General features: G+C 44.8%; 1 protein-coding gene across 1 annotated transcript in view; it reads left to right on the top strand.

The window, feature by feature from the left end:
• Positions 1–12,149, top strand: part of BOD1L1 (biorientation of chromosomes in cell division 1 like 1) — a 441,813-nt gene that overhangs the window by 163,159 nt on the left and 266,505 nt on the right. The window lies entirely within an intron of this gene.

The raw sequence follows: 12,149 nt of genomic DNA, 5'->3' as shown, positions 1-12,149 counted from the left end.
CTTTCAAGTGACCCTGGAAGGATTGGCTGTCAGAGTGATGTCGGACAACACGACAGCAGTGGCCTACATAAATCGACAAGGCGGCACTCAGTGCAGAGCTCTAGCCGCGCAGGCCGAACAAATTTGCCACTGGGCCGAGCTGCATCTACAGTTTCTGTCGGCAGCTCACATTGCAGGTCAGAGCAACGTGCAAGCCGATTATCTAAGCAGGCATCAGTTCGATCCAGCGGAGTGGGAACTAGCAGACGAAGTGTTCCTGCAGATATGTGCCAAGTGGGGCAAGCCCGTGATGGATCCAATGGCGACAAGCTCCAATGCCAAAGTCCCGTGCTTCTTCAGCAGACGGAGAGATCCTCGCGCGGCGGGGTTGGATGCCTTGGCTCAACCCTGGCCTCCGGGCCTACTGTATGTGTTCCCTCCGTGGCCCTTGATAGGGCGAGTGCTCCTGCAGATTCGGCTGCATCCAGAAGAAGTGGTTCTTGTCACCCCGAATTGGCCCAGGAGGCCTTGGTATGCGGACCTCCGACAGATGCTTGTAGAGGATCCCCTACAGTTACCTCTGGTTCCCAACCTGTTGTCACAGGGTCTGGTGACCATGGAGGACGCCGGCCGATTTGGTCTTATGGCCTGGCGATTGAGAGGGCGCAATTGAGAGGCAGAGGCTATTCCAATAAAGTAATTACCACTCTCCTGCAAGCCCGCAAGCGTTCCACTTCCGTGGCTTATGCCAGGATTTGGCGCCAGTTTGAAGTCTGGTGTGCTTCCAGAGAGATCACACCCCTGCGGGCTCCTGTCTCGCCGATTCTGGACTTTTTGCAGGATGGTGTGCAAAAAGGCTTGGCCTATAATTCCCTGCGGGTGCAAGTGGCAGCATTGGCCTCCCTGCGTGGCAAGGTTGAAGGCGTGTCTTTAGCTGCTCATCCGGATGTGGCATGGTTTCTTAGAGGGGTGCTTCGGCTCCATCTGCCCGTGCGTGCACCTTGTCCAGCTTGGAACCTGGGGCTAGTGCTGAAGGCCCTTCAGGGTGCTCCCTTTGAACCGCTTCGGCGTGCTTCAGAGAAAGATTTGACACTGAAGGCCGTCTTGTTAGTGGCCATTACTTCGGCGAGACGGGTGTCAGAGCTACAGGCGCTGTCCTGTAGAGACCCTTTTCTGCAGTTTTCAGAGTCCGGGGTCCCAGTTCGGACCGTGCCTTCCTTCTTGCCTAAGGTGGTTTCAGCGTTTCACCTAAACCAACCTATTTACTTGCCCTCCTTTGTTGAGGAGGAGTTTCCAGAATCTTTTGGGCAATTGCACCTGTTGGACGTGCACAGGACTCTGCTGCAGTATCTGCGAGTTACTAACTCTTTCAGGATCTCTGATCATCTTTTTTTTTTGCTATCAGGTCCTCACAGAGGGTCTCCAGCGTCTAAAGCCACTATTGCCCGCTGGCTTAAAGAATCTATGTTTTCAGCTTATTTGCTTGCCGGCCGGCCTCCGCCTGATGTCTTTAAGGCGCATTCCACTAGAGGAATTTCCTCTTCTTGGGCTGAAACTGGAGCACTCTCTCTTCAAGAGATTTGTAGTGCAGCAACATGGGCTTCTAAGCTCTCTTTTGCCCGACATTACAGGCTGGATGTGGCTGCCAGGAGGGACGCACATTTTGGAGCGCAAGTGCTGGCGCGTGGTGTGGCTTGTTCCCACCCTATCTAGGGATTGCTTTGATACATCCCATCTGTAATGGCTGCATCTGCTTGATGACAAGGAAGGGAAAATTAGGTTCTTACCGTGATAATTTTCTTTCCTTTAGTCATAGCAGATGCAGCCATGATCCCTCCCTGTCTGATGCTATCTGCTATAAATCTATTTCAGGTTCTGTTTATGTTTCTTGGAGATTCCGTCCTTGGGAGAAAGTCGGAAAACAGTCTTCAGGATTCTTGTTCAATTAAAGGAGGATGACTTAATTCCCTCCAGTTTCATGTTTTGGAGGATGAGTTTATTCCCTCCGGGAGGATGTTTCATTCCCTCCATTCTGAGTTAATGCACTTTGTTGTAGGGCCATCGTTCGCTTTGAGGAAAGCTTATGTTATTCCTATTGCGGTTTGCCATACTGCTTTGGAAGCTTCAAATACTAAAGAGAGGCAGTGGAGCAAGCTGGTATGAGGCACTGAAAAAAGTGTGCTCTCTATCTCCCTCTGCTGGTTGATGGACACAACCCATCTGTAATGGCTGCATCTGCTATGACTAAAGGAAAGAAAATTATCACGGTAAGAACCTAATTTTCCCTTTTGTGGCTCAATCTGTTTTATTCTCATCAATGGCTTTTAAAATTGTTCCCTGTTTTGTCAAGTCAAATGAAGTATATCAAGGTAAATATATGTGTGTGTGTGTATGTATGTATATATATATATATATATATATATCAGGCGAGTTCCCACTGGACATGTATATCAAAGAAATACATGCACTTAACCGGAGCGTGCACTTAACTGTTGTGACCCAAAGAAGCTTGATATCTGATAAACATATGTACAGTACTGTTTATTATACATACAGTATAAAGTCTCCGTTAACTGACATTAGGCTTACTTGAAGTAATCAGTCATAGTCCTCTGTACATTATTGTGTCTGTGAGTTCCATAGACTACGTCTGGCAGACGGTAAAAACTGTCATAGCACTGACATCCAGCGCTCTTGCAAAAGTGGCAGGAGGTTGTTGAATTTCGTCAGCATGTGCCTCGCTGCTCATTTCATTATCTGTTTCATCATCAGCCGTTGCCTGCGTGTAGGCGCATATCTGGAAATCAGTGCTGTCGTCAGCTGTTTGTAGATTGTAATCAACAGCTATGTAGTGATGAAACTCCTCTTCAGGAACACCGGCTGGGATGTCAATAGCCTGTTCATCTGACGTGTTTGCAACAGCTGCATCTGTTTCGTCCCTCTCCACATCCTTAACAAAGCTTGCCCGCTTATAGCAGTTCACAATGGTTGCCTGTGTAACATGATTCCAGGCTTCTTTCTGCATATGTAGGGAATCCAACAGTGATAGATTACGAGCCAGTTCAACAGAATGTTTATCCCTGCCAGTCTAGTCATCGCTAATGCTCATCAGACGACGTAGCACAAGAGCCCGATAATGTTTTTTTGAAATTGGCTATTATGCCCTGGTCCTTAGGTTGGCTCAGAGAGGGTGGTGATTGGCGGCAGGAAGACCACTTTGATGTTAGACAGCCTGACATCATCCCTGTGTGCAGCACAATTATCACAAAGCAACAAAATCTGACGCTTTTGTGCCCGCATTCTAGTGTCTAACTTCTTTAGCCACTGCCACCAGATTTCCCCAGTCATCCATGAATTTGCGTTAGCCTCGTATGACACAGGAAGTCGCTTAACATTCTTGAAGCAACGGGGCTGTTTGCTCTTTCCAATGATGAGTGGTTCCAAGTTCTCACTCCCATCCATATTGCAGCAAAGGAGGATCGTCAGTTCGTCCTTCGACGTTTTACTTCCTGTAGTTTTGGCTTGTTTGAATGCAGGTGTTGCATCAGGAATCGCTTGCCAGTAGAGACCATTTTCGTCAGCATTGAAAGTGTCACGAGGTGCAAACTCGTTCAAGATGGTAGGAAGAACTGAAACAACCCAATTTTTAGCACCAAAATCATCAGCGTCTTGCTTTTCACCATACTGTTTCTTGAATTTTATGTTGTTCCTCTCCTTGTATCTTTCCAACCATCCAACAGTGACTTTGAATTCAGTTAGTCCAAGACTTTCAGCTAGCTGATTAGCTTTCTCCATAAGCAGTGGACCACTGACAGGAAACTGTCTGCTCCTGACTCGAGAAATCCACTGAAGAAGAGCATCTTCTACCTCCTAAGCTTTTCCCGCCCGTTTTCATTTCCGTTGTGGATTTGTATTGTTTTGCCAGTCTTCTAGAAGCTGATCTTTCTTCTTCAAGATAGTGAAATTTGACTGGGATTGACACCATATTCTTTAGCAATAGATGCTTGACTTTGTTTGTTTTCTAATATTTTAAGAACTTCTATTCGTTCAGCCAGTGTTAAAGTCTTACAGTTGCACAATGACTCCGACTCCATTGTACACTCTAACAGCATTCTTTCGCTTTTTCTGCCTGTGGCAGTTAACCAATGAGGTTTCAAATGTACTGCCCCTTTGTCATGTGCCAATCATAGAAACATTACGGCAGATAAAGGCCATATGACCCACCCAGTGTGCCCATCCTCCGTAACCCCTAATTCTTCCTGTTCCTAAGCTACCCCACATGCTTAAACCATACCTTTTTTAATTCTGGAACAGTCCTCGACTACACCACCTCCACCGGGAGGCCATTCCATGCCTCCACCACCCTTTCTGTGAAATAATACTTCCTTAGGTTACTCTTAAGCGTATTCCCTCTTCTTTGTCATATGCCTCCTCGTTCCAGAGCTCTCCTTCATTTGAAAAAGGCTCTCTTCCTGTACATAAATGCCCTTGATATATTTAAACGTCTCTATCATGTCTCCTGTCTCCCTCCTCTCTTCCAGCGTATACTTCATAAGCCTGTCCCTATAATTTTTGCATTCAAGACCGCTTACTAATTTCATAGCCGCCCTCTGGACTGACTCCATCCTGTTTATATCTTTCCGTAGGTGCGGTCTCCAGAACTGCACGCAGTACTCCAAATGAGGCCTCACCAGAGACTTATACAACGTTACTATCACCTCCTTTTTCCTGCTGGTCATGCCTCTCTTTACTACTACTACTACTACTATTTAACATTTCTAAAGCGATACTAGGGTTACGCAGCGCTGTACAGTTTAACAAAGAAGGACAGTCCCTGCTCAAAGGAGCTTACACCCAAGCATCCTTCTGGCTTTGACCATCGCTTTTTCTACCTGTTTGAAAGCTTTAAGGTCGTCAGACACAATCACCCCCAAGTCCCACTCCTCCTTCGGACACTGAAGCACTACACCCCCTATACTGTACCATTTCCTCTGATATTTGCAACCCAAGTGCATGACCCTGCATTTTTTGGGATTAAACCTTAGTTGCCAAATATCAGTCCATTTCTCTAGCTTTGCTAGGTCTTTCCTCATGTCATTCACACCCTCCAGGGTGTCCACCCTGTTGCAGAGTTTAGTATCATCTGCAAAGAGACAAACCTTACCAGACAGCCCTTCCGCAATATTGCTCACAAAGACATTAGAGCCGGCCCTAGGACCGATCCCTGCGGTACTCCACTGACGACATCCTTTTCTTCAGAGCAAGCTCTATTTACCACTACCCTCTGTCTCCTACCATTCAACCAATTTTTTACCCAATCAATTACTTTAGGTCCCACACCGAGGGCACTCAATTTATTTATCAGTCGCCTGTGCAGAACCGTGTCAAAGGCTTGGCTGAAATCCAAGTATACCACATCAAGCGCCCCTCTCACGTCCAACTGTTTGGTCACCCAGTCGAAGAAGACAAGTCAGATTCGTCTGACACGACCTGCCACTAGTGAAGCTATGCTTCCATATTCCGTCCGTGCGCTTATGCGGAGTCTTTCCTGCAGAGTATCAGTCTTAAACCATGCATATAAGCGAATCTTGCATTTACCAGTGGTGCGCTAAAACGAAGTTTGTCCACATAGAAATTGATGGCGCCAAAAACGGGACCAAAGTACGGCATGCAGTTAAACAGAGCATGCGCTTATCCGGCGTGCACTTAAATGGAGTTAACTGTATATATAATATCTATCTATCTATATATATATATATATGTATGTGTGTCTATATATAGGTAGAGAGAGAGAGAAAGTTAACAAAGCAAGAGAAGACAAAGAAAGAAGCACATTCAGTGCCATCGGGAACCCGAGCAGCCACCAGACTGTAATAATAATGTGCTGGATGAGGCACTGTAACAACTGTGCCATACATACTCATTCATTTGGCGAATTACGCCGTTTTTTGTTTTTTTTAATTAATGCACAAAGCAGCTCTATCCCCCAACCAATATATGTAGCCAACAACAAACAAAAAAACCATTAACCGCTCTTCAGTGCTATCAACAATGAAAACAGGTGGGACCTGGGCTGGTCTGGAGGGACTAAAGGAAAGCAAATTAGCAGGTAAGATCTAATTTCTCCTCCCTTAGCATCCCTCCAGACCTGCCCAGAATCTGACTGATGGGAAGTAACAAAGCAGTACACTTAAAGGAAGGACCCCAGCAAACCTGTCGGACGAATTGCTTCCTGACGACACTGCACGTCTAACCTGTAATGGTTAGAGAACGAATGCAATGAAGACCAAGTTGCTGCCTTACAAATGTCTAAAGGCAGTACCAAGAAGCATTCCTCCCAAGAAAAGGCTTGCCCCCTAGTAGAGTGGTAATTGACTCCATTCGACAATGGCTTCCCAGAGATAAGGTTAGCGGATGCTATCATCTCCTTAAGCCAGCTAGAAATGGTGGGCTTAGAAGCCACTAGCCCCTTTTGGGAACCTCCAATGAACAGAAACCGATGGTCTGAATGATGAAATTCCTCTGTAATATTTAAGTAGTATTTAAGAACTCTCTTAACATCAAGAGTCCGTAATCTTTGCTGGTCTTCAGAACTGGAGTAAGAACCTAAGACAAGCAAAACTACCGACTGAGAGAGATGAAACCACAATGCGACCTTACGAAGAAAAGAAGGAACGGGACGCAACACCACTTGCTCTTTAGAAAACTCCAAAAATACTGACTTACAGGAAAAAGCTTACAACTCAGATACTCTCCTAGCCGAGGCAATGGTGCTAAAATTACTGTTTTGAGCGTCAAATCCTTAAGAAAACAAGCAGTCAACAGATCAAATGGAGACCTAGTAAGGACCAAAAGAACCATATTAAGGTCCAAGGCCGGAAAGATAACCCTAGAGGGAGGACGAAGGAGACATAAACCCTTCAAATAATGTGAAACATCCAGATGACTAGCTAAAGATTTGCCTTCACACCCCCCCCCCCCCCCCCGAAAGCAAGACAAAGCCACAACTTGCACTTTAAGAGAAGCAAGAGCCAATCCTTTATCAAACCCATATTGCAAAATATCCAGAACCTCTGCTACAGAAGCTTGTAATGGAAAAATGTCCCGATCAACACACCATGCCTCAAAAATCAGCCACGTAATGTAATTCAGAGATGTCGACCGATATTGCAATCGAAGCATGGTGAAAATTATCTTAGAAGAATAACCTCTCTTCATCAGCCGATCCCGTTCAAAAACCTAACCGGGTCAGGATGAAGAACTGGACCCTGGATCAGAAGACAGAGAGTGTTCGGAAACCGGAAAGGAGGGTCGACAAGGAGACACATGAGATCTACGTACCACGACCTGCGGGGCCAATCTGGAGCTATCAAGATCACCGGGCCTTCATGTGCCTCAATCAACTTGATGAGCTGTCCCAGAAGAGGCTGCAGAGGAAATGTATAAAGAAGGCCCGACCTCCACGGCTGTAGGAGAGAATCCACTCCCTCCGCTCCAAGTTCTTTTCTGCGACTGAAGAAACGGGGCTCCTTAGTTTTTAGACCTGTCGCTAAGAGATCCATGATTGGTAGTCCCCAACGATCCACTATTGCTTGGAACATCTGCGGACTGAGAGACCATTCTCCCTGATCCAGGGTGTGATGACTGAGAAAATCTACCTGAATGTTCTCCGTCCTTGCTACATGGGATGCCAAGAGGGCGACCAGATGAAGCTGCACTCAAGCCATGAGCCTTGATGTTTCGTGCTGTAACTGGCGACTTCTCATCTCCCCCCCTCCCCTTGCCGATTGACATAATCCACTGCCGTTGCGTTGTCTGAAAGGATGCATACCGTCTCGCCCTCCAGCAGTGGACAAAACACTTCCAGAGCTAATCGAATCGCCCTGGTTTTCAAGAGGTTGATCGAGAAGAACGCCTCCTGAGGAGACCAAAGACCTTGCGCAAACTGCCCCAGGTAATGAGCTCCCCAGCCCTTGAGACTGGCATCCATCATTACTACTGTCCTTTGTGGAGGATCCAGCAGCATCCCTTTTGTCAAGTTGGCTGTTCCAAAAGAGGCAGCTGCGTTTCTGAGTCTGTAGAGGCAATCTCAACTGCAAAAATCCGTCTGTGGAGACCAAAACAGGATGGTTGAATGGAGAGACTTCATGTGCGCCCTGGCCCAAGGGGCTACTTCTATTGTTGCTGCCATAGAGCCCAAAACATACAGATAATCCTGAGCACAGGGAATGTGTCTGCATAGAAATGCCTGAATCTGATATTTTATCTTGAGAATTCTGCCCTGAAGAAGAAAAATCTGATGGGTGGTATTGAAAAACACTCCCAATACTCCAGGGTCTGAGATGGCACCAGGTGACTCTTGGTGGAGTTGACCTCCCAACTGAGGGACTGCAGGAACTGGACCACCCGATCCGTGACCTGAAAACTCTCCTGATACGACTTTGCTCGGATTAGCCAGTCTAAATAAGGATGGACCAAAATTCCGTCTTTTCTGAGAGCTGCTGCCACCACTACCATGACCTTGGTGAATGTGCGAGGAGCAGTAGCTAGGCCAAACGAAAGCAACTGAAACGGAAAATGCTGGCCCAGAACCACAAAGCGAAGAAACCGCTGGTGTATGGGGCAAATTGTAATGTGCAGATATGCCTCTATCAAATCTAGAGCGGTCAAAATCTCTCCCAATCTGACTACTACAATCACTGAGCGAAGAGTTTCCATCCGAAAACTGGTGACCTTGAGAGTCCGATTGGCCGCCTTGAGATCTAAAATCGGGCAAAAGAACCTCTCTTTTCTTTGGAACTACAAAGTAAATGGAATAACGGCCTTGTATGACTTCTAGACTGGAGTTCTAGAAGCCTTTGCTAAAGTATCCCAGACCACATCTGCCGTGAGGCGAGATTGGCAGGGGGACTCCAGAAAGGCATCTGAAAGATGCCGTGCAAACTCTAAGGCGTACCCTTCTCAATCGCTGCTAATCTGGGACCACCTCCAATAGAACTGTTTTAAATGAGCAGAATCAGAGGAAGGACCCTCACGCCTTCATTGGGCCGAGCGGGCTGGGGACTGGAAAGAAGCTCTGGGTGCCCTACCACCTCGCCCGGGACTCCCAAAAGGACTGAATCCTCTTGAAAAACCTAGACCTCTGAGTCTAAGCTCCTCTATCTGATTGAAAATTTGCTCAGTTTAGATTTAGAAGCCGCATCTGTAGGCCAGAGTCTCAACCAAAGAGAATGGCGTTCTGCAACTCCCAAGGCCATGGACTGTGCCTGTGTCCTAATTTCTCCGGCAGCTCTACTGCCAACCATTCTGCTGACTGGGTCACAACTGCTGGGAGAGAGAAGGGCCAGCCGCAGGAGAAACTCCTAAAGCTGTGCAATATTTACATATGCCGCTCTTGAGTCCCTGGCACTGACAAAGTTCATCTCCGAAGCCTCTCCACCATAGAGTGGCTCCTAGTTCTTATTTATTTATTTAACCCTGCACTGCTGTGGTTAAGATGCAGAGGAAAGTCAAATCGGTGGAGACAGAGCTGCCCTGCTCGTTCGCGCCAAGGTTTTTTTTGTTTTGTTTTTTTAATACAAATGTGGCTGCTTCTCCCCAAGCTCAAACACTTTTCTTCTGAAGAGATTGAGCACATCCCCTAACCAACAGAAGCAGCTAATGCTACTGAGAGACACCGGGGGGAAATTAGGGGGATGGACTCGGAACCCCCTAGTCTAGCATTCCCGAGGATCAAGAAGATCCCCGTGGACCTCAGCCTCCAACTAGAAGAAACACTGGTGCACAGAAAGGAAAAGAAAAGTTAAGTTAAAGAGCCAATTCCCTTAAATTTATTTATTTATTTTTCCTCCTTCCTTCTGGTGACTGAGAATACTGAATCTAGGTCTAGATGGCCAGGGGTCTTATTGGCTCACTAGAGTCGGAGGTCACAATCTGCACCTGCCCTACTAGAAGGAGTGCATAACCCACCAGTCAGATCCTGGGCCGTTCCAGAGGGACACTAAGGAAAAATATATTGTTCCCTATTTATATGTTGTACTAAAACTGCAGCTTATTAAGAGGTTTTATAAGCATAGGCATCCATGTGGATCATTTTTTTCACAGAAGTTAACCAGTCAGGAAGCAATTGCAAATTCTTCAGTCTGGTTTATTTTTGTAAAGCACTTTTTTTTAAATACTTTTTCTTTTAGCTTTAATATTGGCCACATTTTTAGTTCAGACACAGCGACAACACTATACATTAGTTTTAATCATTCTAAATTCCAGAATGCTCATCTTTGGCAATCTTTAAGAAAAAAAATTCCTTTATGCATTTTTTTTCAAAATGTATTTAAACATGGAACCTTGTTATGCAGTAAAATAGGGGGTACATTTCAAAAGGTTGCCTAATTTTAGGCACTTAAAGTGCATGTGCTGAGCACAATTTCTTGAATTGCTGTTAAAGAATACTAACATAATTCCAGAGTAATTTGCTTAACTTTAGGTGCAAGCTCTCATGCTAGCTCAGTGGCTGGTATAAATGCTTGTGTACCTGACAGAGTTCTTTAACCTTTGTGTGTAAATGCTAGGCTCGCCTCTGACCTGCCAATTCCCCTCCCATATCCACAATGCTCTTAACAGTTTTGTTCTAAAGGAATTACTTGCTAAGGTTATAGTATACCAACTAAGTGCAGTTTTGCACGAAATTCCAAATTGATGCCAATTAGCTCCAGTCATAGTCAATTATTAATGCCAATTAGTGGTTAATTTAACAATAAAGTTATGCAAATAACTGCCCTTATTCTATAACCTGCATTTGCAATTTTACACACCAAGGGGTCCTTTTACAAATGTGTGGGAAGTGGCCTTAGGGCAGCCTTACATGGGTCTTTTCTGTGCGCTAAGGCCATTTTATCCTGCAGCCAGAAAATGGCTGATCCAGTTTCTGGTGTTAATGGCCATGCACTAATGTTGCCATTACCAAGTTGCCATTAAAAAAGATTAGTGCATGAACCCTTACCGCCACCTATTTTGTAGGTGATAAAGACTCACGCACCAATCACACACTAACTGATCAGCTTAGACGTGCCCACTGTCCACCCCCCCCAGACATAGCCCCTCTATGAAAAAAATTAAGAATTTTATTTTACCACATGGTATACGTTTGCAGAGTGCAAAATTACTGCGGGGCATCTTGGTGTGTCCTGTAGTAAACCTTCTCAAGCTGCAGCAAGCGTGTGCTAGGGGTTACCACAGCATTGTAAAAGGACCCTAAAGCGTGAAATGGGCATACAAGATTATTGAATTAGGAGGATAGTATTTGAGCTTTAGGTAAGTAAAATTGAATTTTGCTTGCCTTGTGTTGGATGTTGTTACTGTACTATTAATATTTTACAACTTAATATAGATGCTTTTTACTTTTTTTAATATTACATTTGGGGCATCTTTGAATTTGGTAGTAAGAAAAGTAGTAAGTAATTAGATGAAATAGGAATGTGCTTGTCTTTTTTTATTATCTGGTAGTATTTGGATGAGGGGGCAGAAAGGCGAGCAAATGATTTTTTTTGTTTTTTCAAATGTCTAAACATGAGTACAGAAAAAAAAAAGCTCCAGCAGCATGTATTTGCTTTATATTAGAAAGAGGTAGCACAACCATCTTTCATCTGTTTGTGATAACCCCAGACTTAGGCAATCTCCTCTAAATACAGTGTTCATTTATGGTCAGCTCTGCAGTATAGTGAAAAAATTCTTAAAAAAAAAAGACAGGCAATGTTTTCAAGCAACGTTTGCCATGGATTCAGATAATATTGTACCCATCTTTGAATTTAATATGTTCAATGTTATGGTTGTTGCCAGTGGAAAATATCTTGTACATTATGTATGTATAGTGTAATGTTAGCCATTAAAGTACATAAAATATGGACATTTCATTTGCATAGTAATATGGAAAATCGGTTATTTCAATCTTTTTAAAAGTATAACTATAAAGCAGATAAAACATGAAATTCGTTGGCAAGTACAGATGCAGACAGTACTGCATATCAATTTTTATAGAACCCTTGCCCAGTAGGCATGAGAAAGGTACATGACTGAGAGGCACAGCAGTGTCAGCAAATAGTTTAGAGCAAAGTCAGACTTACATCCTCGAAAGCAGTGATCTTGAATAGACAAAGTGGTTCTCAAAAACAAAA

Source organism: Microcaecilia unicolor, chromosome 2 (genome assembly GCF_901765095.1).
Source record: "Microcaecilia unicolor chromosome 2, aMicUni1.1, whole genome shotgun sequence".
Taxonomy (NCBI): domain Eukaryota; kingdom Metazoa; phylum Chordata; class Amphibia; order Gymnophiona; family Siphonopidae; genus Microcaecilia; species Microcaecilia unicolor.
Note: the sequence above shows the minus strand (reverse complement) of the source record. Positions and strands in the feature narration are given on the sequence as shown.